The following is a 25,884-nucleotide window of genomic DNA, read 5'->3' on the forward strand; positions in this document are numbered from 1 at the left end:
CCACTTACAGCAGAAGAGCTGATTAAGCACTCATTGATTAGCGCAGCCTCATTAGCATCCTGTTTGTGTTGACCCCACCTCCTCCATTTCCAAGCACCAGACACACACACACACACACACACACACACACACACACACACACACACACAGACCACCTCCAGGAAGTCCAGCACCATCAGCCTCTCGCCGTCCCAACAAGCAATATTTCTGCCAGGGACATAAAATCACTGAACACTTGTCAGGAAAAACGGAAATCGATGAAATCCACATCATTGACCCCCCTCCCCCCGATCCCCCCACCCATCCCCTGCAGCCACCCATGTCCCCCGACCTTTCCAAACCATCCTTGCCAACACCCCTGCTCTACGTGGTGATATAGTTATTGACTTTTCAACGTATGAATCAATGACATCAACTACAGCAACTATGAAATAAAGTGGCCCTCAGACCACCATTTGCAAACCCTTGTCTTTATGATCATGACTTTTTCATAGCTTGTATATCATGAAAGCGCTAACTGACCCGTGTCTAATGTCGGGGTTAAAAACGCTTTGTCATGCTGACGTCACTTCAGGCTGCACGGTGGTGGGTGGTTAGCGCACAGACCTCACAGCTAGGAGACCTGATTTCAATGTGTGTCCAGGGTGTACCCCGCCTCTTGCCCCAAGACAGCTGGGATAGGCTCCAGCAGCCCCGCAACCCTGGTGAGGATAAGCGGTAGAAAATGGATGAATGAACGATGTCATTGCTTGACACTGGGGGGGGGGGGGGGGGGTTGTTGCTGGTCCTGAAGACAAAGTGAATGCAAAGAAAGAAAGAAAGAAATGAAACATCCTATATGGTTTTGCATTCTCCTAACCTGAGCTGAAGCGTTCCATGGAGGTAAGTCAACACGTGACTACGGCGCGACATCAAACAAAACATGCATATTGAGTCCAGGGCATGATGCAAGATGAACACAACCCCAACTGGAAGGCAATCAAATGTGTGTGTATGTGTGTGCGGCACAGTCCAATTGTGACACATTTTTGTAAAAATAAGCGTCAGAAGAAAATAAACGTGTTGCTGATTCCTCCAGCAGCCATCTGTTGCTGGAAGACTCACACAGAGCGAGAAGAAGGAAGGGGCGGGTGGCGCTGGCCAGCGAGCAAAAACACATTTTGGAACTCTTGTTTTTTTTTTTGTTTTTTGTTTTTTTTCCATGCAACTCCACACAGGCGGAGATGCCACATCCTACCGGTGGGGATTGGGTTTGAATTCAGAGCTTCCAAAAGATGACCCACGTCGGGTTTAGTGCGGAGGTTTTAGCGGAATACAAAGCGAAATCAAGCAAACCCAAACGGCAACAAAATGATCCCATGCTGAGGTCTGCTTTGTCAAGGCTCCGTGGTTTTTCTCATTTTTTTTGTAAGCCATTTTCTGGCGCCGAGTTTCACTTTGTGGAGTGTGACAAATAACCCGGCGGGCCGGGAGCCCACAGCTCAGCGAGCATTCCAACAATGCCATATTACCGCATTAATATTTCACGTCTAATGTTCCGCTAACTGGCATGCGGGCAGCTGGCAACGCGCCGCCGCTAGCAGCATGTCCAGCTCTTACTGTATGTTCGTGCTGGGGGGGGGACACATGAACAACATTTCATGAGGAATTGCTGGGAATAAAAGCTTAAATGGCAAACGACTAATGCTAATACATCACAACATATCATAGCAATCCACGGGCACCATGCATGTGTGTTCACCTTGTTCTTAATTTATTCCATCATAGATGTTGGTGCTGAGAAAAGTCATAACTGGCCCATCCCTTCTTTCATACCATTTGCTGGCTATACGGTGGACGAGTGGTTAGCGCGCAGGCCTCACAGCTAGGAGACCCGAGTTCAATTCCACCCTCGGCCATCTCTGTGTGGAGTTTGCATGTTCTCCCCGTGCATGTGTGGGTTTTCTCCGGGTACTCCGGTTTCCTCCCACATTCCAAAAACATGCTAGGTTAATTGGCCACTCCAAATTGTCCATAGGTATGAATGTGAGTGTGAATGGTTGTTTGTCTATATGTGCCCTGTGATTGGCTGGCCACCAGTCCAGGGTGGACCAGTCCACTCCAGGCTCCAGCACCCCCGCGACCCTGGTGATAAGCGGTAGAAAATGAATGAATGAATGAATGATACCATTTGCTGTGCTATTAGCATTAGCATAGCATTTCTGATTTTGGGGTTTGCTCGGTGCTCAGTATTACATGGATACTGCCGTGATGGAATCCATATTTTTCAAGTACATAAACATAAAAGTATTGTATATTGCCCTTTAAGTGGGGCCAAGTCAAGGTCATATGACATAACATCCGAGTGTCGCCATCAGCGCAGGCGGCAACGAGCGAAAACCAGCTGATTATCTGCTTCAAGTCGTTTTCACATGTGTTGGCAGGTTTTGCTCACATGCTCGTTAGGGGAAAACATTGGTGACATCTCGGGTGACATCTCGGGTGACATCTCGGGTGACATCTCGGGTGACATTTCGGGTGACATCTCGGGTGACATGCGTGATGGCACACCTTATGGCGGCGTGCTCAACTTGATTTGTAAGCAGCGTGTCTGCGTGTACCTGCTCAGCCTCAGTGGTTGGCAGGTTCGAACGGACACGTTAACGGGGGACGCCACGTGTGCGTCACCCGAGGTGGACGCTAAGCGGTTGGTGAACCAAAACAGTCAGATGGAGGAGTGGAACCTGCCGGCTAATTTTGTTCAGCGGTGCGGGAGGCGGGGGGGTGGGGGGGGTGCATGCCAGTGTACTGTGACTGAACCCAAAAGTGAGGAGGCGTGTATGACGTGTGCGTGTATACTGTATGTTCTTCTGTGTATATTAGTGTGTGTGTGTGCCGCGATGGAGGGAACAGATGGGCGGGGGAAGTGGACTCCTGTGCCTGAGGAATACTGCGGCGCTGAGGATCCGAGCGCCGCCTACGTTCCACCCTGGGCCCCGGTTACCCACTACAGCACATGGAGCCCGTCCAGCACCAGCAGAACCATGGCGGACCAGCCCCCCGCGCCATCTGTCTCCTAGGACAGACAACTTCACCCCCCCCCTCCTTCTACTCCTCGTCCATCCTCCTCTTCCACCTCCTTTTTTCCCTCAGCGCCGTGTCCTCGCCAGCCCCGCCACCACCGAGTAGAAAGCAAGAAAAAAAAAGTGGGCCGACAGTCACACAAAAAGTGTACATGTTGATTCTTTGGCACAGACGGAGGAATATTTAGCGAGTGGACTCAAGTGGGCGACGGGGAGCCAAATGAGTCCAAACGTCCTGTGCGTCGCCAAGACGAAGGGACGAGCGTCAAGGATTTGGACGCTTTCGTTTTTACATCTTGGCATGAAATAGAGCACCAAACATGAACGCAAAATTCTTACAGTGTGAATCATGCAGTTTTTATGGACATGCATCCTTTGGTTATTCCCAGGAGCACGATTGGACACCCTTGGATGAGCTACACGAGTACCACAAGTGGCATTTCATGTTCTATGGTTATCAGCATACTTTTCACCTCTGCCTTCAATGGTGGAAAAAGAAAAAGAAAAATGTCCAAAAATCATCCTGTTGTGTTCCATTTTATTCCTAAAACGGGCCAATCAAAACAGAGCTGTGTGGCTGAAGAAGATACTGCATATGTGTACTGTAAGGAGATACTGCGTATGTGTACTGTAAGGAGATACTGCGTATGTGTACTGTAAGGAGATACTGCGTATGTGTACTGTAAAGAGATACTGCGTATGTGTACTGTAAAGAGATACTGCGTATGTGTACTCTAAGGAGATACTGCGTATGTGTACTCTAAGGAGATACTGCGTATGTGTACTGTAAGGAGATACTGCGTATGTGTACTGTAAGGAGATACTGCGTATGTGTACTGTAAAGAGATACTGCGTATGTGTACTGTAAGGAGATACTGCGTATGTGTACTGTAAGGAGATACTGCGTATGTGTACTGTAAGGAGATACTGCGTATGTGTACTGTAAGGAGATACTGTGTATGTGTACTCTAAGGAGATACTGCATATGTGTACTGTAAGGAGATACTGCTTATGTGTACTGTAAGGAGATACTGCTTATGTGTACTGTAAAGAGATACTGCGTATGTGTACTGTAAGGAGATACTGCATATGTGTACTGTAAGGAGATACTGATACTGCATATGTGTACTGTAAGGAGATACTGCATATGTGTACTGTAAGGAGATACTGATACTGCGTATGTGTACTGTAAGGAGATACTGCATATGTGTACTGTAAGGAGATACTGCATATGTGTACTGTAAGGAGATACTGATACTGCGTATGTGTACTGTAAGGAGATACTGATACTGCGCATGTGTACTGTAAGGAGATACTGATACTGCGCACGTGTACTGTAAGGAGATACTGCATATGTGTACTGTAAGGAGATACTGATACTGCGTATGTGTACTGTAAGGAGATACTGATACTGCGCATGTGTACTGTAAGGAGATACTGATACTGCGCATGTGTACTGTAAGGAGATACTGATACTGCGCATGTGTACTGTAAGGAGATACTGATACTGCGTATGTGTACTGTAAGGAGATACTGATACTGCGCATGTGTACTGTAAGGAGATACTGATACTGCGCATGTGTACTGTAAGGAGATACTGATACTGCGCATGTGTACTGTAAGGAGATACTGATACTGCGTATGTGTACAGCAAGGAGATACTGATACTGCGCATGTGTACTGTAAGGAGATACTGATACTGCACATGTGTACTGTAAGGAGATACTGATACTGCGCATGTGTACTGTAAGGAGATACTGATACTGCACATGTGTACTGTAAGGAGATACTGATACTGCACATGTGTACTGTAAGGAGATACTGATACTGCGTATGTGTACTGTAAGGAGATACTGATACTGCGTATGTGTACTGTAAGGAGATACTGATACTGCACATGTGTACTGTAAGGAGATACTGATACTGCGTATGTGTACTGTAAGGAGATACTGATACTGCACATGTGTACTGTAAGGAGATACTGATACTGCACATGTGTACTGTAAGGAGATACTGATACTGCGTATGTGTACTGTAAGGAGATACTGATACTGCGTATGTGTACTGTAAGGAGATACTGATACTGCACATGTGTACTGTAAGGAGATACTGATACTGCACATGTGTACTGTAAGGAGATACTGATACTGCACATGTGTACTGTAAGGAGATACTGATACTGCACATGTGTACTGTAAGGAGATAAGGTTAAACAAGAAGAAATCCAAATAAACGGCATCTAAGTAAACGACCATTAGCCTTCATATTAGCTTCCCCCCCCCGTCAGGCCCGTCCTAATCACGTGTCCCTCAGCCTTTTAACCAAGGGGGACCGTGTGATGTCCCACAATGCCCTGCGTCTGCGGCAGGCGTGGAGATAATGAGGCGACTGCGGCCATGACACCACGCTGGGTGGGAAGGTCGCTTTGGGTGTCTTAAGGACCGATAATGAGGAACAAACTCTGCTAGGCGTTGGAGGTGCAGGGGGGGGGGGGGGGGTCGCATGGAGTTTGGAGGCGAGCGCAGCGGGAGATTCAACATGAAGCGGGAAGGTGGGGGACCGGAGGAGGAGGGGAAGAAAATAAGAGAAACATGGCTGACAGCAAATGACTGTAGAAGCGTTGGTAGTAAATGTACTCCTCGTTAGGCCCAGGCAAAGCATTGACCAGTGATGGCCGCTCATAAACGTATAATAAACGTATAATAAATGTATATTTGCTCACATAGGAAAGTCTACATACTACGTTTCTAAGGAGTACATGAACATTACACGAACACCCATACTTTCTCTGGAGGGCATGTGACCAAAAACATCTTACGCAGGGGCGTCAAACTCCCTTTCACCAAGGGGCACTTGCAACGTTCCTTGGCCCCATGGTAGGTTATTTTGCGGTCGCAGAGCGGTGCTGTACAGGAGAAACGGACGGGTTTGTTATGTGCAATATTGTTCAAAAACCAAGGAAGTGTATAAAAACTTTCAAGAAAAAGTGGAGCATACCAACACAGAGGTATTTCATTAACTAATTAGCAACTGTTGTCAAGCTTACACCAACGACTTTACACTAGGTTGTATATTTCATATTTCTGCAACAAAAAGGACCACTTTATGATGGTACATATTTCCATCACAGACCGATTGACAAATGTTAATATTTATTTTATGACGTTGACATCAACTCCTCATTCTTCTCCTACGACGACAACGCCACAGTTAGCTGGAGCTAACGGCCTGTTCATTTAGCCCTGGACAAACAAAGCTGCTCTGCGTTTTATTAATAAAGTTGTGAAAAGCGTCTCTCAGGACTCCTCGACTGCTGCCTGCGTCTCCCACACATTCCGGCCTCCTTCCTCGCTAACTTTCCACACTTCCTCTTATTTCTGGCTTCAAATGACTCTTTGTTCTCGCTCGTCCTCTGGGAGAATTTTGAAACATATTTCAGCCCATATTATCTCACAATAATTTAGTAGGGAAGGAGAGTCATGGAAATCGAAATTGATGGAAAATGGAAGCGTGCTAGGTTATTATTCAGGGTGTCTACAGAGTCTTTTCACAATTTAACAAACGAATAGAGAAATTATTACAACATAAGCAGTAGATTGAATTTGGAATTGAAGGAAGTATTACAGATTTATTAATTTACAGTAAAACACACAAAAAAAACATTTTTAGCGTTAAAAATAGACCAAGAAATACACAGCGGGCATCCCGCTCACCTTCTAAAAACATGGCTAACCTCCTGCTAGCATGGCTAACGCTCTAGTAGGATGGCTAACTCATTCTATTGTAGTCTGACAAACTTCCTGGCGGCATTGCCTAAATTCCTGGCAGCCTGGTTAACTTTCTAGTAACATGGCTAACTTCCTGGTAGCATGGCTAACAAATTCTATTGTAGTCCGATAAACTTCCTGGAAGCCTGGCTAACTTTCTGATAGCCAGGTTAACTTTCTAGTAACATGGCTAACTTCCTGGCTGCATGGCTAACTTTCTGGTCCCCTGGCTAAATTCTTGGTAGCTTGGCAAGTTTTCTTGTAGTATGGCAAACTTCCCGGTTGCATGGCTAACCTCCTGGTAACCTGGCTAACTTTCTGGTAGCATTGCTAGCTTCCTGGTCGCATGGCGAACTTCCTAATAGCATGGCTCACTACCTGGTAACTTGGTTAAGTTCCTGGAAGTATGGCTAACGTTTCAGTAGCATGGCTAACTTCCCAGAAACATGGCTAACTTCATGGCTGACCTATTGTCAACATTTGTGAACAACTTTCTGGTGGCGTGGCTAACTTCCTGGTAACATGGCTAACTGGCTTTCTGGAATGGGTTATTTGATTTACATTTTGTCTTCTGAGAAAAATGTATTCAGTCAGCATTTGCTTCGGTTGGTGTCTGACCTTCCTCACCAAATTATTGACACTAACAAAGGTTCCACTGTATAAAAATGATTATCATTTGATTATAGTATTGATTATGACAATACAATCAGCATCTAAACTACAGTAGACATTCCCGCTCCAACAATTCAGGCTAATGCTATGAATTAGCCAACAGCAATAGACGCTAGCAGCCCATGAGCAACGCCTTCTTCCTTGCCGACTCTCAGCCTTTGGCCGAGTCAAATGATGGGAGGCCTCTGAGTTGAAGATGTAAGTTTTGTACGGACAAGCTAGCGGCATGCAGGGCATCAAACATTGATCATGAGCGGGCGTGTGGATGGAAACAGCAGCAGAGCGCAGCAGCTTTCAAATATTCACCTTTTTATGGCGGTTTGATGGCCTAATCGCCAATCGATAGCATTTTGCGGCGGGCTGGGAACGGGATGGCGGCGATGAAAAATGCACGAGCATGTGAGGAGGGGCCGCAGTACCGGTTGGTGGGCGTTGGGTGGCTTTTGCGGTGGAAGTGGGGGACTTTGCCGCGATGCTTTTTAACCTTGTGTACAGTAACAATGTTAGCAGCCACCCGAAAACACAATCTATTTTTAGCGCTCGTCTTGGCTGTACGGGAAGGTCTCCTCCCCCGGGTCATGAAAGATTAAAAGCCCCGTCTGTACGAATTAAAGGGACAAAACTATCCTCATGTGTGGTCCTGTTGGATGCTGACAGACTGCAGGAACCAATCAAATGTTTATGCCGCCAAACGCTACGAAGCACGCTCATGGCACCTGCTGGGGTTCCTCCTTGTCTTATAGATGGAATATAATCCGTTTATTGAAACAACACCGTCATCTTTCGAATGAAGGAATTCCTCGGACTATCCCTGTGTGCTTCAACTGAGCCACGCCCCCTCCGTTAACCGCCACGGTGGCCCCACCGAGGCCTCTCTGCTGTGTGGCGCCACTAAGCCGCCATCTCACCTGTCAGATTCAATTTAGGAGCAGGTGAGCTCAGCCGGGGGCTACCTGCCAGCCGGCCACCGCCGCCTCATTTTACGCTCCAGTTAGCCGCCTCCTGCAGGAATGCAGAAAAAGAACCACGGCGGGTGTGTCCAAAGCTTTTCTCAAAGAGTGCACGCTAAAGTGCACGCTAGCATCCATCCAAAAATCAAGCTATTGAATAAATGTAACAACTAAAAGCTACGTGTCCGACATGGCCCTCTGGCTGCAATTTGGACACCCCTGCAAGTGTTGCCACCAACTGAAGCGGTCCTAATGTGACAGTGATGTAATAGTTCTTGCTTATGATGTGTCGAGAGCTTCCAAATGTCGGCCTTGAATGCATCGCCATTGTCATTGATCACAATACATCCTGGCAGCACAGACGCACGACCACAATAGCATCAACATTGATCTTCCATGGAAGCTCCATTGATCTTTATTAGCGCTGAATGAATGCCTACTGACACCTGAAGAAACGCTCTAGGACACGCACACACACACACACACACACACACACGAAGCGTCAGAGGGGGAAGGACTTGAGTCAGCAGGAAGTTGAACATCAGCACTGGGCTTAAAGGATAACATTTGCCCTGATCTAAAGCATCAACAGAACCAGGCCAGCTCAACTCACTGCCGTACAAAAAAAAAAAAAATCTGTCAGAATGTACAGAGTACTTGAAACCTGTAAATACTTCAGGCAGTAAACTTCAATAAGGATACCCAGGGCATTGAATCATTACTGCGAAGACGAGGCCAACAAAAGCGAACATTCACAGATACAAAGACGTCTTTGATTGAGTCAGCCCAGATGTTGAGGAGACGTCTGGGCTTTGGCGGCCCACCTCAGTTGGCAGATCCTGAACCCAGATGGCTTTTTGTTCCCAACATGGCGCTAAGGAGCAGGTAGACATGGAAGAGGAGGGGCGGGACTACAGTGATGATTATTACATCATTACCATCCTTTACGAGCGGCCTGCCTGCGTAGCGTCTGGAGTTCATATGAATGAGGAAGCATCTTTTGTGATACGATATCCCAGGACTTGGACTTCCACATCAATGCCTTGCCACTTGGCAGAGTTTAGTCTGGTGACTTGAGATTTTCAGAGTGCTGAGTACATTTTCCCGTGGTAATTCAGAGATGTTCGATAATTCTAATTATCGCTACTGATAATTATATTGTGATAACCGATAAATATTGTGATAACTTCTGTCAGATTGGTTAGTTGGAGTTTAGCATACGTGCAAAGATCAATGGGCTTGTGTGCTTTTCATATCCAAACATCTGCCATGCAGCACGCAGCCACCCTCTGGCAGAACAATCAAACACCAGAAGACACCAGCGTTCCATCCCGCTTTGATGTCTACCCGAGAACATATACAGGTAGAAACATGTGAGAGAATAGAGAAAAATAAAGTGCCACTTCTGGAGTGGAGAATGAAGATCCGTCAAAGACTTCTGGTGGCATTCACATCTGCATGTTCCTCATGCAAATGATCTTGGAGATTATTGGGAGAACTGTAGATGCAGCTGATGGAGCAAATCTAGTGGTGGTTCATCATCAACCTTGGATAGGAGCACCTAGCCTCCATGCCGGTAAACCTGAAAACGTTAACTGCAATTCCAAATGTCACAGGACAAGCCGATGCTTTAAAGCCATCAACAGTGTGTTTGTAAAGCCTCCAGCATCGTTTCAGATCTCAAGCAGCCGCCTCAGAATCTGTTTTTTCCCCAAGCGCCATCTGGAGAAGCGGTACAACGCCGCCACCGCTAAATCCCGCAGAATGCCGAGTAGCTTACTGCCAGGATCATTAACACACATGATGATGATGATGATGACAAACCACCAACCCACCATGCTCCTGAACCTTGACCCCCTCCCAGTTTGATGACTAACATATGAGGCATCACGCCTGTTGAAGCCAATCTGACAAAGTTACGGAGAGAGGAAAAGTCGAGATTTCCAGTTCACTTTTTACACTGGAGTCATTCCTCCAGGCTTTGGAGCAACACCAAGGATATCAGGAAGCCAGGTTCTTGCTAGCTGGTTGTCCAGGTGTAATTACCGTAGCCATCAGGGGTTACGTAAACAGGATGAGGGATATTTTGAGGATTTGGGTTCATGAAGTCCGTAAATGTATCATCACGTCATCCCAAGCTCCAGAATGGTTACTCTCATATTTGGACAAGCAGCGTGATGTTGTCGTCTCCGGGCTGGAGCATGGATGGGGTGAAGATGGGGGGCTGGGGGGGCGGGCTCTCTGAAGGACATCCTAAGAGTTTCAAAGGCGATAACAAATCAAACTCTTCCCTGAGTCTAATATCAAACAGGCCTGGTGTCAGCATTTATTAGAGAAATTTGATCCCCCCCCTCCAACCCGCACCCCTTATTTCTACCAACTTGCCCACAACCCCCCCCCCACCCTCCAACACTCCCACTTGCAGTATTCCAACACACAGCGGCGCTTTGAAGTAGGAAGAATGCAGGATGGTAAATTACCCAGGAGACGAGGATGCTCAGCTTTGAAGAACCTCCTTTGATAGCGTTGTTTTCGGCGCCGCAGCCCGCCATCGCCTTGCCTCCACATCGCTTTCCGCATCCAGCGTTTAGGAGCAAAATGTGCGGATTACTCACCAAAGCGGGCGACCTGCAGGACGCGCACGATGCATTCACTCATGGCATTAATAAAGATGTACATTTATTGTGTTTATTGTGAATCTCGTTAGCCTAGCATGACGTCATGACTGAGCCATTAAACTACCGCTGGCCTCCTCAGAGCGGAAGAGGAGCCATCACAGAGTGCTTGTGTAGACTCTAGTCTCTGTGCAGTACATCATAGAGGAGTACATGCAAAGGCTTGTGGGTATTATTTCTGCCTATCAGCCACCTTGACAGCTACGGCAAAGACGACAAAGTCCCACACGTTAAAGGGCTGTTCTTGGCTTTGAGGCTGACAGAAGCAGGTTCTCTAGGTTCTCTTCCACCTCGCCTCAGCCGAAGGCAAAGAGAAAGAAACCCTTAAAAGAAGGAGAAGAACCTGAGATGATTTGTTCCATACCGCCAATAGAGTCCAAGAGACGTTTTAGCTGACAATGCAGCTGACAAGTCAACATATTTATCAGTATCAGTATATTCATATACTGCACAACACAGCAGCAACAAAACCAATGTTGGAACAGCCAGCCAGCAATCATCCCGCTGATTAGTTTCTTGTAAACAACAAGACGTAAGACGTAATTCCAACAAGTGACACCAACACCGACAGCTGAGTTGCAGCATTTTAAAGCGCATGCAGAGCTAAAGGACACTGCAGGATGCTGAGCGGTCATGATGCCTCAAATGCACGTTACGTAATCAGGAGGTTGTCTACAGCTCTCTTTGCTAACAACTAGATTGCACAACAACAGCAGCAGCAACAAAACCAATGTTGTAACGATGCTAAGCAGCAAGCCTAACATACACGACTTTCACAGACAAAGCTGGTTTTTGACCACTGGTGATACTTGAAGAATCCAGCTACTGTCATCTTGTGGTTTGATGTTTTGGGCAAGGTTGCTAATTCGAGTCCCTAATGGTTATCTGCTAACGACTACGAGGGTTGCTGCTAATTAAGGCGTGTTTCAATAACTACTGTACGTCAAGCTCAGGTGTCTAAAAGACACAAAAAGTGGACCCGATTAGCTGGACTACGTTTTAATTCTTTTTGGGAACTGTCAAATTTCTCTCCAGGTTCCGTTCTCGTCATGTCAGGAGATCAAAAGGCGAGGTAATGCGTGTTAGCGGGTGCCAAAGCGACGCCTTGCGTAGAAATCGCCAGAGAGTGGGCTGCTTTTCCACATTTCCTCAGAGATGATGCAAGGCATTTGAATTCAAGCGTAATGACGCTCCATTGTCGCGAGCGCCGAAGAACTCTTTCATCAATCTTAAATGGCCGCTGCTTCATTAAAGACGCATTTTATTATTTTATTTTAGCGCGCTTTGACAGCTTGACAGGCGCCTTGATTCTGACGGACGGCGAAGAACACGATGAATGTCAGGCGCCTGACGTAAGGCTGCAAGGGCAACATGGCCACGACGCTAACACGAGAGGCAGCGAAGCACGAGATGGCGGCAAGGTGCGTCTGTGAGGCCCCGGTGGTTTGAAAGCCTCATGTCCACTTAGATCTCCGACGTGATCAAGGGTCCTCCCGCCTGTCAGAGCTGCCTGGCGTACTCGCCCGCTCAGAAGGGACTCGGAGCAACTGAGCTGAACGGAAAGCTGCTCACACGCTCATCATCACATCCAATCAGCGCCACGTTAGCGCATTCTCAGGCATTTAACTTCGACAAGAGAAGATCAAGAAACGGAGCATCAAGTTCAATGAGGACTTTAACACGGGATCAGGATCCGCTTCATTGTGTCAACAAGTGCAGGAAACCACAACTTGTCCCGCTCTGCTGTATAGCTGTGTATTATTAACTCTTATGCTAAGCTACTACGGCTAACAGCCACATATTCCAATCAGAGGCCCGTCTCGAAATCCCCACCAAGAGCAGCACCAGCTGGTGTTTGTGTGCACCGTCATGGAAGTGCAGCTCTGCTTTTAGCACTTCAGCAATCCTCCAAAGGACACTGTTGGAGAAGGACAGATGTTGAAGAGCAGGCGTCTAATGGCTGCGAGTCCATCAAATCTCCTGATGTTTGACATGTGAAAAGCTACCTGACTTCCATCTTGAGTCAGGTCACCGGGCCACCTGTCTGTCACAAGAACGCCGCCCGCACTGGAAGCACCAGCGGGAATTCTGGCTGCTCTTCAGCGGAAAAAGAGGCTTTAGATTGGCCTTGAGGCATTAAATGGAACCTTCTAACAACAACATCGAGGCATTCAATGGAACCTTCTAACAACAACATCGAGGCATTAAATGGAACCTTCTAACAACAACATCAAGTCTCTTCCTTCACAGTATGGAAGGATGGAAGGACCTGCTCCTCTGAAATGGATAGGGATCACTAATAATGACATTCCCTCCTCTCCCTCTGTTGCAGCTCCTTCCAGTGTACCAGGACAACCACAGGAGTAAAGAGTAAAGTATGGAGCCTTTTTATTTATGAATGTTTCATTTAATCTTTAAATGACTGTATTGAGGCGGCACGGCGGACGAGTGGTTAGTGCGCAGACCTCCCAGCTAGGAGACCAGGGTTCAATTCCACCCTCGGGCATCTCTGTGTGGAGTTTGCATGTTCGTGCATGTGTGGGTTTTCTCCGGGTACTCCAGTTTCCTCCCACATTCCAAAAACATGCTAGGTTAATTGGCGACTCCAAATTGTCCATAGGTACCAGATACTAGACACCTATGGTACTAGATACCATAGGTATGAATGTGAGTGTGAATGGTTGTTTGTCTATATGTGCCCTGTGATTGGCTGGCGACCAGTCCAGGGTGTACCCCGCCTCTCGGGATGGGCTCCAGCACCCCCCGCGACCCACGTGACGTTATTTCTGGGTATGCAGTGTTATGTATGAACGTACTTATCTGTGTATTTCTGTATTTCTATTTATGAATGTACGCACTGTGTATTTCTGTATTTCTATGTATGAATGTACGTACTGTGTATTTCTGTATTTCTATGTATGAATGTACGTACTGTGTATTTCTGTATTTCTATGTATGAACGTACGTACTGTGTATTTCTGTATTTCTATGTATGAACGTACGTACTGTGTATTTCTGTATTTCTATGTATGAACGTACGTACTGTGTATTTCTGTATTCCTATGTATGAACGTACGTACTGTGTATTTCTGTATTTCTATGTATGAACGTACGTACTGTGTATTTCTGTATTTCTATGTATGAACGTACGTACTGTGTATTTCTGTATTTCTATGTATGAACGTACGTACTGTGTATTTCTGTATTTCTATGTATGAACGTACGTACTGTGTATTTCTGTATTTCTATGTATGAACGTACGTACTGTGTATTTCTGTATTTCTATGTATGAACGTACGTACTGTGTATTTCTGTATTTCTATGTATGAACGTACGTACTGTGTATTTCTGTATTCCTATGTATGAACGTACGTACTGTGTATTTCTGTATTTCTATGTATGAACGTACGTACTGTGTATTTCTGTATTTCTATGTATGAACGTACGTACTGTGTATTTCTGTATTTCTATGTATGAACGTACGTACTGTGTATTTCTGTATTTCTATGTATGAACGTACGTACTGTGTATTTCTGTATTTCTATGTATGAATGTACGTACTGTGTATTTCTGTATTCCTATGTATGAACGTACGTACTGTGTATTTCTGTATTTCTATGTATGAACGTACGTACTGTAACAGCGATGCGATGACAAACAGAAAGAAGCTGCGTCTTTTTAATCTCCAGATGAATCTGTTAATGAGAAGATGTTACATGTTCCTACGACACACACACACATTGTTTTGAAAGTATTTTGAGTGTGCTACTGTGGGAGTTGTGTGATGTGTGTATGTGTGTATGTGATATGTGTAAGTATGTGTGTGTGTGTGTGTCGTTGGTGCAAAGTGAGCACTGCAAAGAACCCCAGTGTCTTGGGGGCTTGTTCACAAGGCTTGTCTTTGCACAGCGACGTGCCCAAAGAGAGGCGGGATTCCTTCTCGTTAGACAACTTTCTTCACTGTTTCATCAGCCTTTAGTGTTGTGGGCTGGGGGGTTGTGGGGGGGGGGGGGGGGGGGGGGGTTGGAGAGATGGAGGGATGGAGGACCAAAAGGGCTCTCATTTTAAAGTTGAGGGGGTGGAATTAATAAACATTGGAAGTGAGGGGTGGTGGGGGGGGGGGGGGGCAGCAAAGACAAGCTAATGGTGCGGCGACCTTGTTTGCCTTCTTCACTCACCCTGGTGGAGAAAAGTGCTTGAAGGCAGAAGAAAGGCTTTGATTGAGAGACCCATGTGGCCTCCTGCAAAACATTCATGGTTTGACTTTGACTCATATCACACTTAGCTTACTTTGCTGTGTTAGCTTACTTTGCTGTGTTAGCTTACTTTGCTGTGAGCTGCAGACGGCTAAAGAGATGGAGGACTGACGATGACGAATGACAACACCCTTCTTATTTTTACATCACATAGCACAGCCTATGGCATCGCTGAAGGGACATAACAGATGGCCATCACTAGCATAGCAAGCTACCTAGTTAGCCTCTCCGATTTTTTGAAACTTAAGAAAATGTTCCAAACAGAGGAGGGCTAAAATGTACCACTTCCACACGGACTGAGAGGGGAACCTTTTCTTCCACGAGATCTGATCCATGGCCCAATCCCTGTGAGCTATGGCATGTCAGCTCCATATAAACCCCAAAATAGTGAGGGACTCATAGAGCAAATGTCCACTGGAGATTTCCTATTGACTGAAAAGGAGTCAACACAAAACCAATATTGTCTGAACATCTGGCAACGCAAGTGAGTAGCAAAATGAATGGTGTCTTGCCAACAGTCCAGCATGGTGGTGGTGGTGGCATGCACCAGTGCTGGGGGGGGTGAAGTCCAACATGTACCGCCACTCCAAACACTCGGATGAAGGTGATGGAGTGGAGGACGCAACTGAGCAGGAAGGAAGTTGGAGGAGGCTTTGCTCAATTCTTCGTCCAAGAGGATCAAGGCAGCGCTCGATAACAGTGGTACTCACATTAAATATTCACAAAATGGACATGTTCACTTGTGTTGCCAGCTATTTAGACAATAATGACTGTATGTCCAATCATTTTCAGGGGCAATACAAGCTGTACACTGACTACTCTAAAGTACAACCAAGTTTTCATAGTACTGTCCCTTGAAAAGCTCCAGTATAAAATGACTGCTGAAGTGTGAAGACTGTATGGACTTTTGTCAGATACTGTAAAGCGCGTGCGCGCACACACACACACACACACACACACAAACACACCCACACACCCTGAGCTAGCTCCCTGAGCGGCTGACTTGAAAGTCAAGACAAGCGTTTTAAAGGAGGCGCTGGTCACATTTGAACAAGATGAGACAAAAGGGTCACGGCTCAGGGGAGCTCTGAGGAGTTTCTGACCTCCGCTTGCTCCATGCAGGATTTACTCTGCAAGGACACACATATACACACACACACACTTACACACACACACGGACGCCAAAGTACAGTACAGCTATCCAGCCTCCTATTGGACGTGGTTAGACCTAGAGGCGGGTGTCTTATCTCCGTGTTGCTTTGTTTTCGCTCCTGTAATTCCCAACGCCACCGGGGAGCCATCAGGCCGCGGCGCCGACTCCACGGGGGTGTCGTCATGACGATATTGCAGCAGCTAATTGCTAAACGACAGTGAGCTCAAGGAGGCGGCGGCAGCAGAAGAGATGGGGACGGCGTGGATCGATGGCGCGTCGATACGGCCCTGCCAGGTAATCACAAAGCACGGTGATTAATGGCGGACGATCAATGGCTATTAACCCTCGCGTGTACGCATTAGTTCCCGACATCGGCGTGGACACGGGTGACGGAAGACATCAGAGACGGACGTCCCAAAGGGAAACCGAAGTGTCTCACTTTTGCCATTTTAGAAAAGTGAAGCCAAACAGAAGTTCTAAGCGATGAAGGCAGCAGGAACTAGAGAAGCACTCGAGAAGCGCAGACGTCCACCATTTTTATAGAGTTATACGCACAGATGATGAAAAAAGGTCCTATCTTGCAATGTTAGAGAATTCCTGGATCCAGACGGTGATCCGGATCACCCCTGAAATGTTATCTGTGCTTCCATATCCCACTTTTCACACAATTTCTGAAAATTTCATCCAAATCCACTCAGAACTTTCCAGCTTATTTTGAAGAGACAGATAACCAACACCAGCTGTGGAGAAGCCGTGTGGATCTTCATACATGGTGCTCATTGCCCTCTCACACGGACACACTTTGGTGCCGCGTCACTATCACACACCCATGCAACACCCCCCCCCCCCCCCTCCAATATGCTCTCTGCTGTCATCCAGCAGTTTGAAGCCAAAGACATTTGCAGCGGCATCCTCACCACATCTTCTCATGCGTGGACCAACACAAAGCAGCTGCATGTTCAGGCTTCGAGGAACCAAAATGCCACCAATTTGCAGCCTTCTGGCTTTTATTGCCACTAATGAGGGGTCAAATGACCCGAGTGGTGCCGCCTCTCTGGATGCAATGGCTGCTTTGCACCAGAAGAGGGAGCTGCTACTGAGGTGGGGGGTGGGGGGTGGATGTGTACTCTAAAGTAGGTCAGAGGAGTCTGTCTCTCACCTGGCAATCCTCTGCTCTTCTTCACTTGCTCTGCACTCACTTTACATCAGGTAACAGCCTATCTTTCCACTTTGCTCGTCAACGCCCCCCCCCCCCCCCCAACTCTGACAAACATTCTCTCTGGGCAACCTTGAGCCGGCGAAGCAGGCGTGCACGCTCCATGCAGATCAATATCGCCGCCACAAGGTCACATTGAAATTCAATGAATGTGGTGGGGCTACCCGCCATGACCCCGCCCCCGGTGGGGTGGGCACCCAGGTGAGAAAAGGGATGAAAGAGGGCCCCTGGATGAAAGAAGTCCTTTGGTATTATTTTTGTCTGGTGCCAGCCTCAGTAGCTCCATGTTTTATTAACGGTCACGGAGCGAGCCAGTGAAAGCATATTGTGTCTCGTGTGCCGCCATCTGCGTCTTCTTTGCCTGGCGTTTTGTTTCTGCTGCCGCCCCACGCTTCCTCGCCGCCGCTGTGCAGTCATGTGACGCTACGTCATCAAACAACAAATACATGCGATGCTTTGTTTTTGCTCCGATCCACGCGGCAGGAACGCATTGAAATATGCATGCAGGCCTCGGCTGACTGAATATTTAAAGCAGCCTGAAGGTGAAGACCTCCTCAGCCTGACGGAGCCACGGGCCTCCCGAAGAAACTTGCATCCGCTAAGTCAACGTTTCTGGAAAAGTTGCACAAAATGCTGACAGATATGCTTGACAACCAATCATAATCACAAAAGACTTCAGTTCAGTGAGCATGACAGGAGTAGCTCTGGGGAGGGTGGAATTGGCTTTTTCTTTGGCTTTTCTGTAAGTTTTCTTGTATTTTTCAAATGTACATAAAAAAACACTTAGGATAGCCCTACATTAGGGCAACGGGAATCAAGCAGATTCCCATTTAAGAGCATACAACGGTTAAAAAAAAGAGCATTTTGTCAACATCATTGAAGACTATTAGGAGGAGTTTCTTTTTACACTTGAATGACATTTAAGAACGTGATAAAACATTGCCTGTATGCTTACTAAAGCTTTCAGGGTGGACACAGTTTGATACTGGAACAGATCCTTTATATTACGACTGTATTATTTTAGATGAGAACATTCATTCATTCATTCATTCATTTTCTACCGCTTTTTCCTCATGAGGGTCACGGGGGTGCTGGAGCCTATCCCAGCTGTCTTTGGGCGAGAGGCGGGGTACACCCTGGACTGGTGGCCAGCCAATCACAGGGCACATATAGACAAACAACCATTCACACTCACATTCATACCTATGGACAATTTGGAGTGGCCAATTAACCTAGCATGTTTTTGGAATGTGGGAGGAAACCGGAGTACCCGGAGAAAACCCACGCATGCACGGGGAGAACATGGAAACTCCACACAGAGATGGCTGAGGGTGGAATTGAACTCGGGTCTCCTAGCTGTGAGGTCTGTGCGCTAACCACTCCTCCGCCGTGCAGCCAGTTTTGTTTTCGTGTTAAATGAAATGATTGTAAAATGACTACTCTCTTAGCTGGGATAGGCTCCAGCGCCCCTGCGACCCTGGTGAGGAAAAAGCAGTAGAAAATGAATGAATGAATGAATGACTGCTATGAAGTTTGTTTTTGGTAAACTCTAGTTGAACTTAAGAGGGCTACGTGACAACGTTACACAAGACCTGATTGTTACACAAGATGTTTTCGGATGTGTTTGGAGTCCAAGATGTTCAGCCAAAATACTTGGGTCCAGTCAGACGGGGACTGAATTCTGGAAATCTCCGTCATTGTTTTTGTTGATGAGGTCTATATAAGTGCTGTATGAAATAAACACGGGACCCTTTTCCCTACAACTGCAGAGGTGGTTCGTGTTGCATTATTTTCCAACATTTGGCGTCACCAACAGGATTGGAAGGAAAGACGTTGATGCTTGTGACTCCAGAGCTGCACAACGCTGCAAACCGACGGCCGTAAAAACAGGTAAGAGTAAAGGTAAGGTAAAACACTCCACACAGAGATGGCCGAGGGTGGAATTGAACCCTGGTCTCCTAGCTGTGAGGTCTGCGCGCTAACCACTCGACCGCCGTGCCGCCCCTGGATGGGAACAATCATTCTAAAAAACACTTTCATTCATTTTCTATACTGGCTGTCCTAATTGGAGCGGCGAGTGAGCTGGAGCCTATCCCAGCTGACTTGGCCGGCCAGGAGGCGGGGTCCACTAAGGACTGGTCACCAGTCAATCACAAACAAACAAAACCAACCATCCACTCTACGAGTAATTGAGAGTGGGGGGGAGGGGGACCTGGAGAGAACCCACACAAGCATGAGAAGAACACCGGCGGCTCACCACTAGTCCATCGTGCGGCCAGGGCAGCGACATGAATGCCAAAAAGCAACGCTAGCATAGGCTGACACTTACAGGAAGTGTGTCCAACGTGAGCCAGGAGGATGTAACGACGACGCGGCCGTGGACGCGGCGAGCGGCAAAAGAGAGAGAGAACGTGACCCACAGAGACCCAAGTGATGCAGGCGTTAATTACCGTCTGCTAATTACAAGGGAGACGCATCATTAAGCAGAGTGAGCCACTGGAGGGCCCAAAGGCCCCCCCCCCCCCGCCCCCCTGTACAAGCACAGCGCCCTCCCCTCCACGCCGCCTGCTCCATTCTTCTCGACCCCGATCTTCTGTCCCAATTAGCACTGCTCTTTGCTCTCTCTCTCTCTCTCTCTCTCCCTGGTGTGCTGGGACCAACGATGCGCCAGCCGCTGACTGAGCACATCCACGAGTGAGCCTTGAACTCCATGATGGGAGGCGGAGCTAAAGAGACATTGTGTTTTTATTACAGTATGTCCCCCCCACTTGTACCCCAACTTTTGTTCCACAGCATCTGGAGTGACACCAAAGCGTCATCCCGTTCCGAGTCGGGCCACTTCCCAGACTGTTTGAGGCTGGGCTCTTCGGCAAACGTCATTGCGTTCCCGCACGGACCTCTTGAGGTTTAGGAAAGGATGGGGGGGTCGGCCTCTTGGATGCAGCAAACAAATAATAATACCAACATTCTGAAGTAATATGTAAATGACTTGTCATTTGCGCTAATGAGGAAAAGACAGATGAGAAATGCTAAAGATGATTCTGTCTGGTTGTGACTCCACACGGGTGAATTAGCGTGACTGTTTGTGGGTGTCATTGTGTGGAGCTCAGCATTTACACCTCCATTATTTGTTGCTAATGCTCTCATTCAGGAGCATCACACCCACCCGAGGTGTCAGCAGGTATGAAACATTCACCAGCAGCCTGCACATCCAATCCTTTCTTACGGCGATGGACTTGGTCCCCCCCCCTCCCTCCCTGTCTGGGTCCCCACTGGCTGTTTGACTGCAATTTCTCTGAATTTATGGATATATTTTACATATTTATAGACAGGCATTGGAAAAGAAATGCTGCTCTTTAATGCTGTTTAAAACAGCATTTCTGGAAATGCTGCAAATGTTTGACACAGTACAAATTATCTGTGACGAAATACATGTCACAAACACCAATTCTGCAACTTTAAAGAGGGGGAAATGACCTTTGTTATGATATAATATTATTATGGCATATTATCATAACAGAAAAGAATATTGTATTTGTGTGACAATAAACATTTTAAAAACACACCTGCATCGTTTAATTTTTCTGAAAATTAATGCTTTTTTGGTCTTGTTTCCACTCCTATTTATTTCCCTCAAGTCTTTGCGTGTTTTGGTCTGCTTATATTCACCGTCAACAAATTGAAGGCAAAATCACCGAACGACCTTGAAAAAATTTCAAGTGAAAAGTATTGCTAGTAGATAGCAGTTACCCAGCATTCATCCATTTTCTACCGCTGTTCCTCACCAGGGTCTCAGCGGTGCTGGAGCGTATCCCAGCTGTCTTCGGGCGAGAGGCGGGGTACGCCAGCCAATCACAGGGCACATATAGACAAACAACCATTCACACTCACATTCATACCTATGAACAATTTGGAGTGGCCAATTAACCTAGCATGTTAAAATGTCAGCCGTGGCAAAGGTGAGCCTGCGCCCCCCCCCGGCTGCAAACCCACGCATGCACAGGAGAGATGGCCGAGTTTGGAATTGAACTCGGGTCTCCTAGCCGTGAGGCCTGCGTGCTCAGTCCCGGAGCCGTTACCCCAAATGAGTAATAACTGTTTTGAAGGTAAATAATGTTGCCATTGTTTTCATAGCAGTCAAAGCTCAATGATGGCCATTATTACAAAAGTATCCTTTTTGTCTTCGTCAAGCAACTATTTGTGTTAGTGACTGCAGGCGTTATGATCAGGCCAACCATTACAGCCCTCATTGCTCATTTTTACCAACAACATTTACAGAAATTGTGACATTGTCATTCTTAGTCCTGAAATTGGTGTCGTGTGGAGGCACACATCGGCCCGCGCTGACAGACGCCATGCTAATGGTAAATGTGTAAAATGCATGGCGGGGCATAAATTAGAGCTCCTGAGGGTGGGGCTGAACGTGAAGAGAAGGGTCAGTCAAGGATGGCTCGATCGCTGGCTTAATATTGCAACAGAGCATGAATAAAACAAAGCTGGTACCTCCACTACCACTCCCTCCTGACCCAAACTAACTGCAGTCTTCTGGGGTGGGAGGGCGGACGCCGCCCATGCGGCGAGGGGGGTCCTCCGTCGTTAGGATGCACGACGACTTCATGTCGCTTCAACTTAAACAGAGCTGTCACTGGCTGGCAATGCTTGACCCCGCCTCGGCTGATGGCGGCTCTCTTGAGGCCGAGCCCACCTCTGTCGTCAGCGCCGCCGCCGGAACATCGGACGAGTGACGCTGATGTTTAAGTAGCCGTCAACTGTCGCCAATCGTGATGAATTCTTCCTAAGTTGCGTGTGCGGAGGTGGCTGGCCGTGCATGTTGAACGTTATTTAGAAAGCTGCCAGCACGACCGCCGCTCACATCTTCACTCAGCCTCACTCGTTCAAACACGAATACGCTCTACCGTTGAATCACACAACTCTATTATGCTCCAAATGGACTTTTAATACACAAGTAATACAAGTTAGCGCCCTAAAATATGAAACGGCAGGCACACAAAAGGCAAAACACCAAAACAACAACGTTGATGGCGAGGTGGTGGTGCAGCTCAGACAAACATCAAACTCATCATGAGAGCAAGAAAAGGAGAAGCTAACAGAGCTAACAGAGATGCAACGGGATGCATCAAACACACGGCTAACCGTCATACAACAAGCAAATAGCTGAAAGACTTGAGCATGAAGAAGAGGCGGCCGGACGCCGGCCTGCCTTGGAGCCTCGTTTTGGCTAGGAACAGCAGTTGTAGGTGTCCATGCTGTGGCCCCGGAGGACACAGGAAGCACAGGGAAAGGGTCGCCACGATACCATGAAAATCAAGCCAATCTGGTCGGTTCATTCTGTCACATTGAGCCAAGACTTGGCGTAGCATTGATCTATAAAGTCTTGAACAAAAAACAAGGTCACACAAAGTGAAAGCTAACGAACCAGGAACTAGCAGAAACACCAGCCCAACTAAACAGAACCCTGATTACAGTTCAAAGACTAGTGTGCTACCCAAGTCCAGAACCAGTAACAAAATAAAAGCACCCAAAGCAGACCAAGCCATAACCCAACCCGTCTTATTAAATATCCAAAAAAAGGAACTAACAAACTACTTTACGTCAGACTTTACTTTATCTAAACCCCCCAACTTCCCCCCACCCGCCACCTCGCACTCTTCCCGTATGTGGCCCCGGTGTCCTTCTGGTGTGAGAGGCGTCAGCGTTTTATCAGCAATCGTTGAGCCAATGGCCTGTCAGCGTGCCTTAAGGACGCAGCCGGGGGGGGGCGCAGGCTCACCTTTGCCACGGCTGACATTTTAATTTGTCACTCCCGTCCCGTCCTGCTTCCGTCAATAGCCCATCAATGCATCAAAAGCAACAGCGGCGGACACCAGGGGATTTCTGACTTCGATAGTATCGATACGACGTTCTGATTAAGTACGGCTTTGCTGCTTCAGCTGCACAGGAGCTTGGCCCGGGAATGGGAATGCGGAGATGAGGAGGGAATGAGGATGACGAGGAGGGAAGAAGAGATCACAGCAGAGGAGATAATGGAAAGGTCACGTCTTTGAATATATAAATCTCCATTAAAGTACACGCGTTAGGAGGCCAGACAGTGTTTCCCAAAGCAATCAAGCCAGCTCCTGTCTATGTCCTCGCTACGTCAAATGTTCTCCATGAGGTCCATGAGAGCTGATCTTTTTAGGAGAAAAGGAAAGTGTGAGCTATTATATGAGGAACATTCTATTCATGCTTTTTCATTCATTCATTGATTTTCTAACGCTTATCCTCACCAGGGTCGTGGGGGTGCTGGAGCCTATCCCAGCTGTCTTGGGGCGAGAGGCGGGGTACACCCTGGACTGGTGGCCAGCCAATCCCAGGGCACATATAGACAAACAACCATTCACACTCACATTCATACCTATGGACAATTTGGAGTGGCCAATTAACCTAGCATGTTTTTGGAATGTGGGAGGAAACCGGAGTACCCGGAGAAAACCCACGCATGCACGGAGAGAACATGGAAACTCCACACAGAGATGGCTAAGGGTGGAATTGAACTCGGGTCTCCTAGCTGTGAGGTCTGTGCGCTAACCACTCCTCCGCCGTGCAGCCAGTTTTGTTTTCGTGTTAAATGAAATGATTGTAAAATGACTACTCTCTTAGCTGGGATAGGCTCCAGCGCCCCTGCGACCCTGGTGAGGAAAAAGCGGTAGAAAATGAATGAATGAATGAATGACTGCTCTCTTGCACATTGAATATGAAGTTTGTTTTTGGTAAACTCTAGTTGAACTTAAGAGGGCTACGTGACAACGTTACACAAGACCTGATTGTTACACAAGATGTTTTCGGATGTGTTTGGAGTCCAAGATGTTCAGCCAAAATACTTGGGTCCAATCAGACGGGGACTGAATTCTGGAAACCTCCGTCATTGTTTTTGTTGATGAGGTCTATATAAGTGCTGTATGAAATAAACACGGGACCCTTTTCCCTACAACTGCAGAGGTGGTTCGTGTTGCATTATTTGCCAACATTTGGCGTCACCAACAGGATTGGAAGGAAAGACGTTGATGCTTGTGACTCCAGAGCTGCACAACGCTGCAAACCGACGGCCGTAAAAACAGGTAAGATTTGCTTTGACAGTGTGGTGCAGTGATGGGGTGCTTTATGAGCATTCATGTTTATTTTCTCCAAATAAAAGAGCCTGTTGTTATTGCAGGAGTAATACAAATACAGATTGTTGGTGGGGGGGGGGTCCATTCACACAAACTGTGGCCCTCACTTGAGAGTGGGAAAACCTTTGTGTGTTTTAACTAAAAGTGACTCGTCCGGCTGTGTTACAGCATGATTGGCTTGGTGTAGAAGTGTAAAGTGTAAGAAAAAGAGCAAGAGGCTCTTGCCGGCTGTGTGTGTTTTAAGACTTATGCTGCAGCAGCTCTGAGTCCTGGAGTTTGTTTATTTGCCAACAAAATCATACTATATATATTATATCATACTTGGACCACACCTAATACAGTAATACTTGTTTATCACAATCAATTGCTTCCAGACCACATAAGTGATAAGTCATGTTCCGTGTATTAGGGGTCCTTATTGATAAAAATGTCATATTTCCGTAGTGACTGCATAGAAAACCTGCTCAGGACCTTCTAAATATGTTCATATATACATTAGTAGAGCCCTCCAGACATGATCTAACACCCCTATGGTCACTTTTACACTACTATAACACACAGTTGTAAATATATATGCTGTATATTCAGAGAAATAATACATGAATAAGACTCATGCTCATGTTGCAATGAATGGACGTGTGCCGGACGTGTGGACAGGATATTATTTGTCTCTGATATTCTCTTGGTGTGGTGGCACATTAAAGCCAACAGAGATCAGAATTGTATCGGCAGATGTCCAAATTCAGGTATTGGGATCAGATCGGAAGTGAAAAAATGTGGCTCGGTGTATCCCTAAACGAAATATAAGCAGGATGCAACGTTGCTCCACCTGAAATATGGCTCTCATACCACAATCCCAGACTATTGTTCATCAGCAACCTCCATGGACCTCCCGTCTCACTCAAAGCTTCCAAATATGCTTCTTCATAATTTGTTCATGTTTCAGTTGCTTACCATCTCACAC

At 46.9% G+C, this 25,884-nt stretch overlaps 2 protein-coding genes across 2 annotated transcripts in view; one reads left to right on the plus strand and one right to left on the minus strand.

The window, feature by feature from the left end:
• Positions 1–25,884, minus strand: part of rapgef1b (Rap guanine nucleotide exchange factor (GEF) 1b) — a 69,012-nt gene that overhangs the window by 40,796 nt on the left and 2,332 nt on the right. The gene's annotated exons all lie outside the window — the stretch shown is intronic.
• Positions 24,737–25,884, plus strand: part of ntng2b (netrin g2b) — a 76,570-nt gene continuing 75,422 nt past the window's right edge. The window contains exon 1 of the mRNA XM_078794011.1: positions 24,737–24,869. The gene's annotated coding sequence lies outside the window, so the exon portion shown is untranslated. The remainder of the gene's footprint in view (positions 24,870–25,884) is intronic.

Source organism: Doryrhamphus excisus, linkage group LG10, assembly GCF_037039965.1.
Source record: "Doryrhamphus excisus strain RoL-2023G ecotype Guam linkage group LG10, RoL_Dexc_Guam_v1.1, whole genome shotgun sequence".
In the NCBI taxonomy this organism is placed as follows: domain Eukaryota; kingdom Metazoa; phylum Chordata; class Actinopteri; order Syngnathiformes; family Syngnathidae; genus Doryrhamphus; species Doryrhamphus excisus.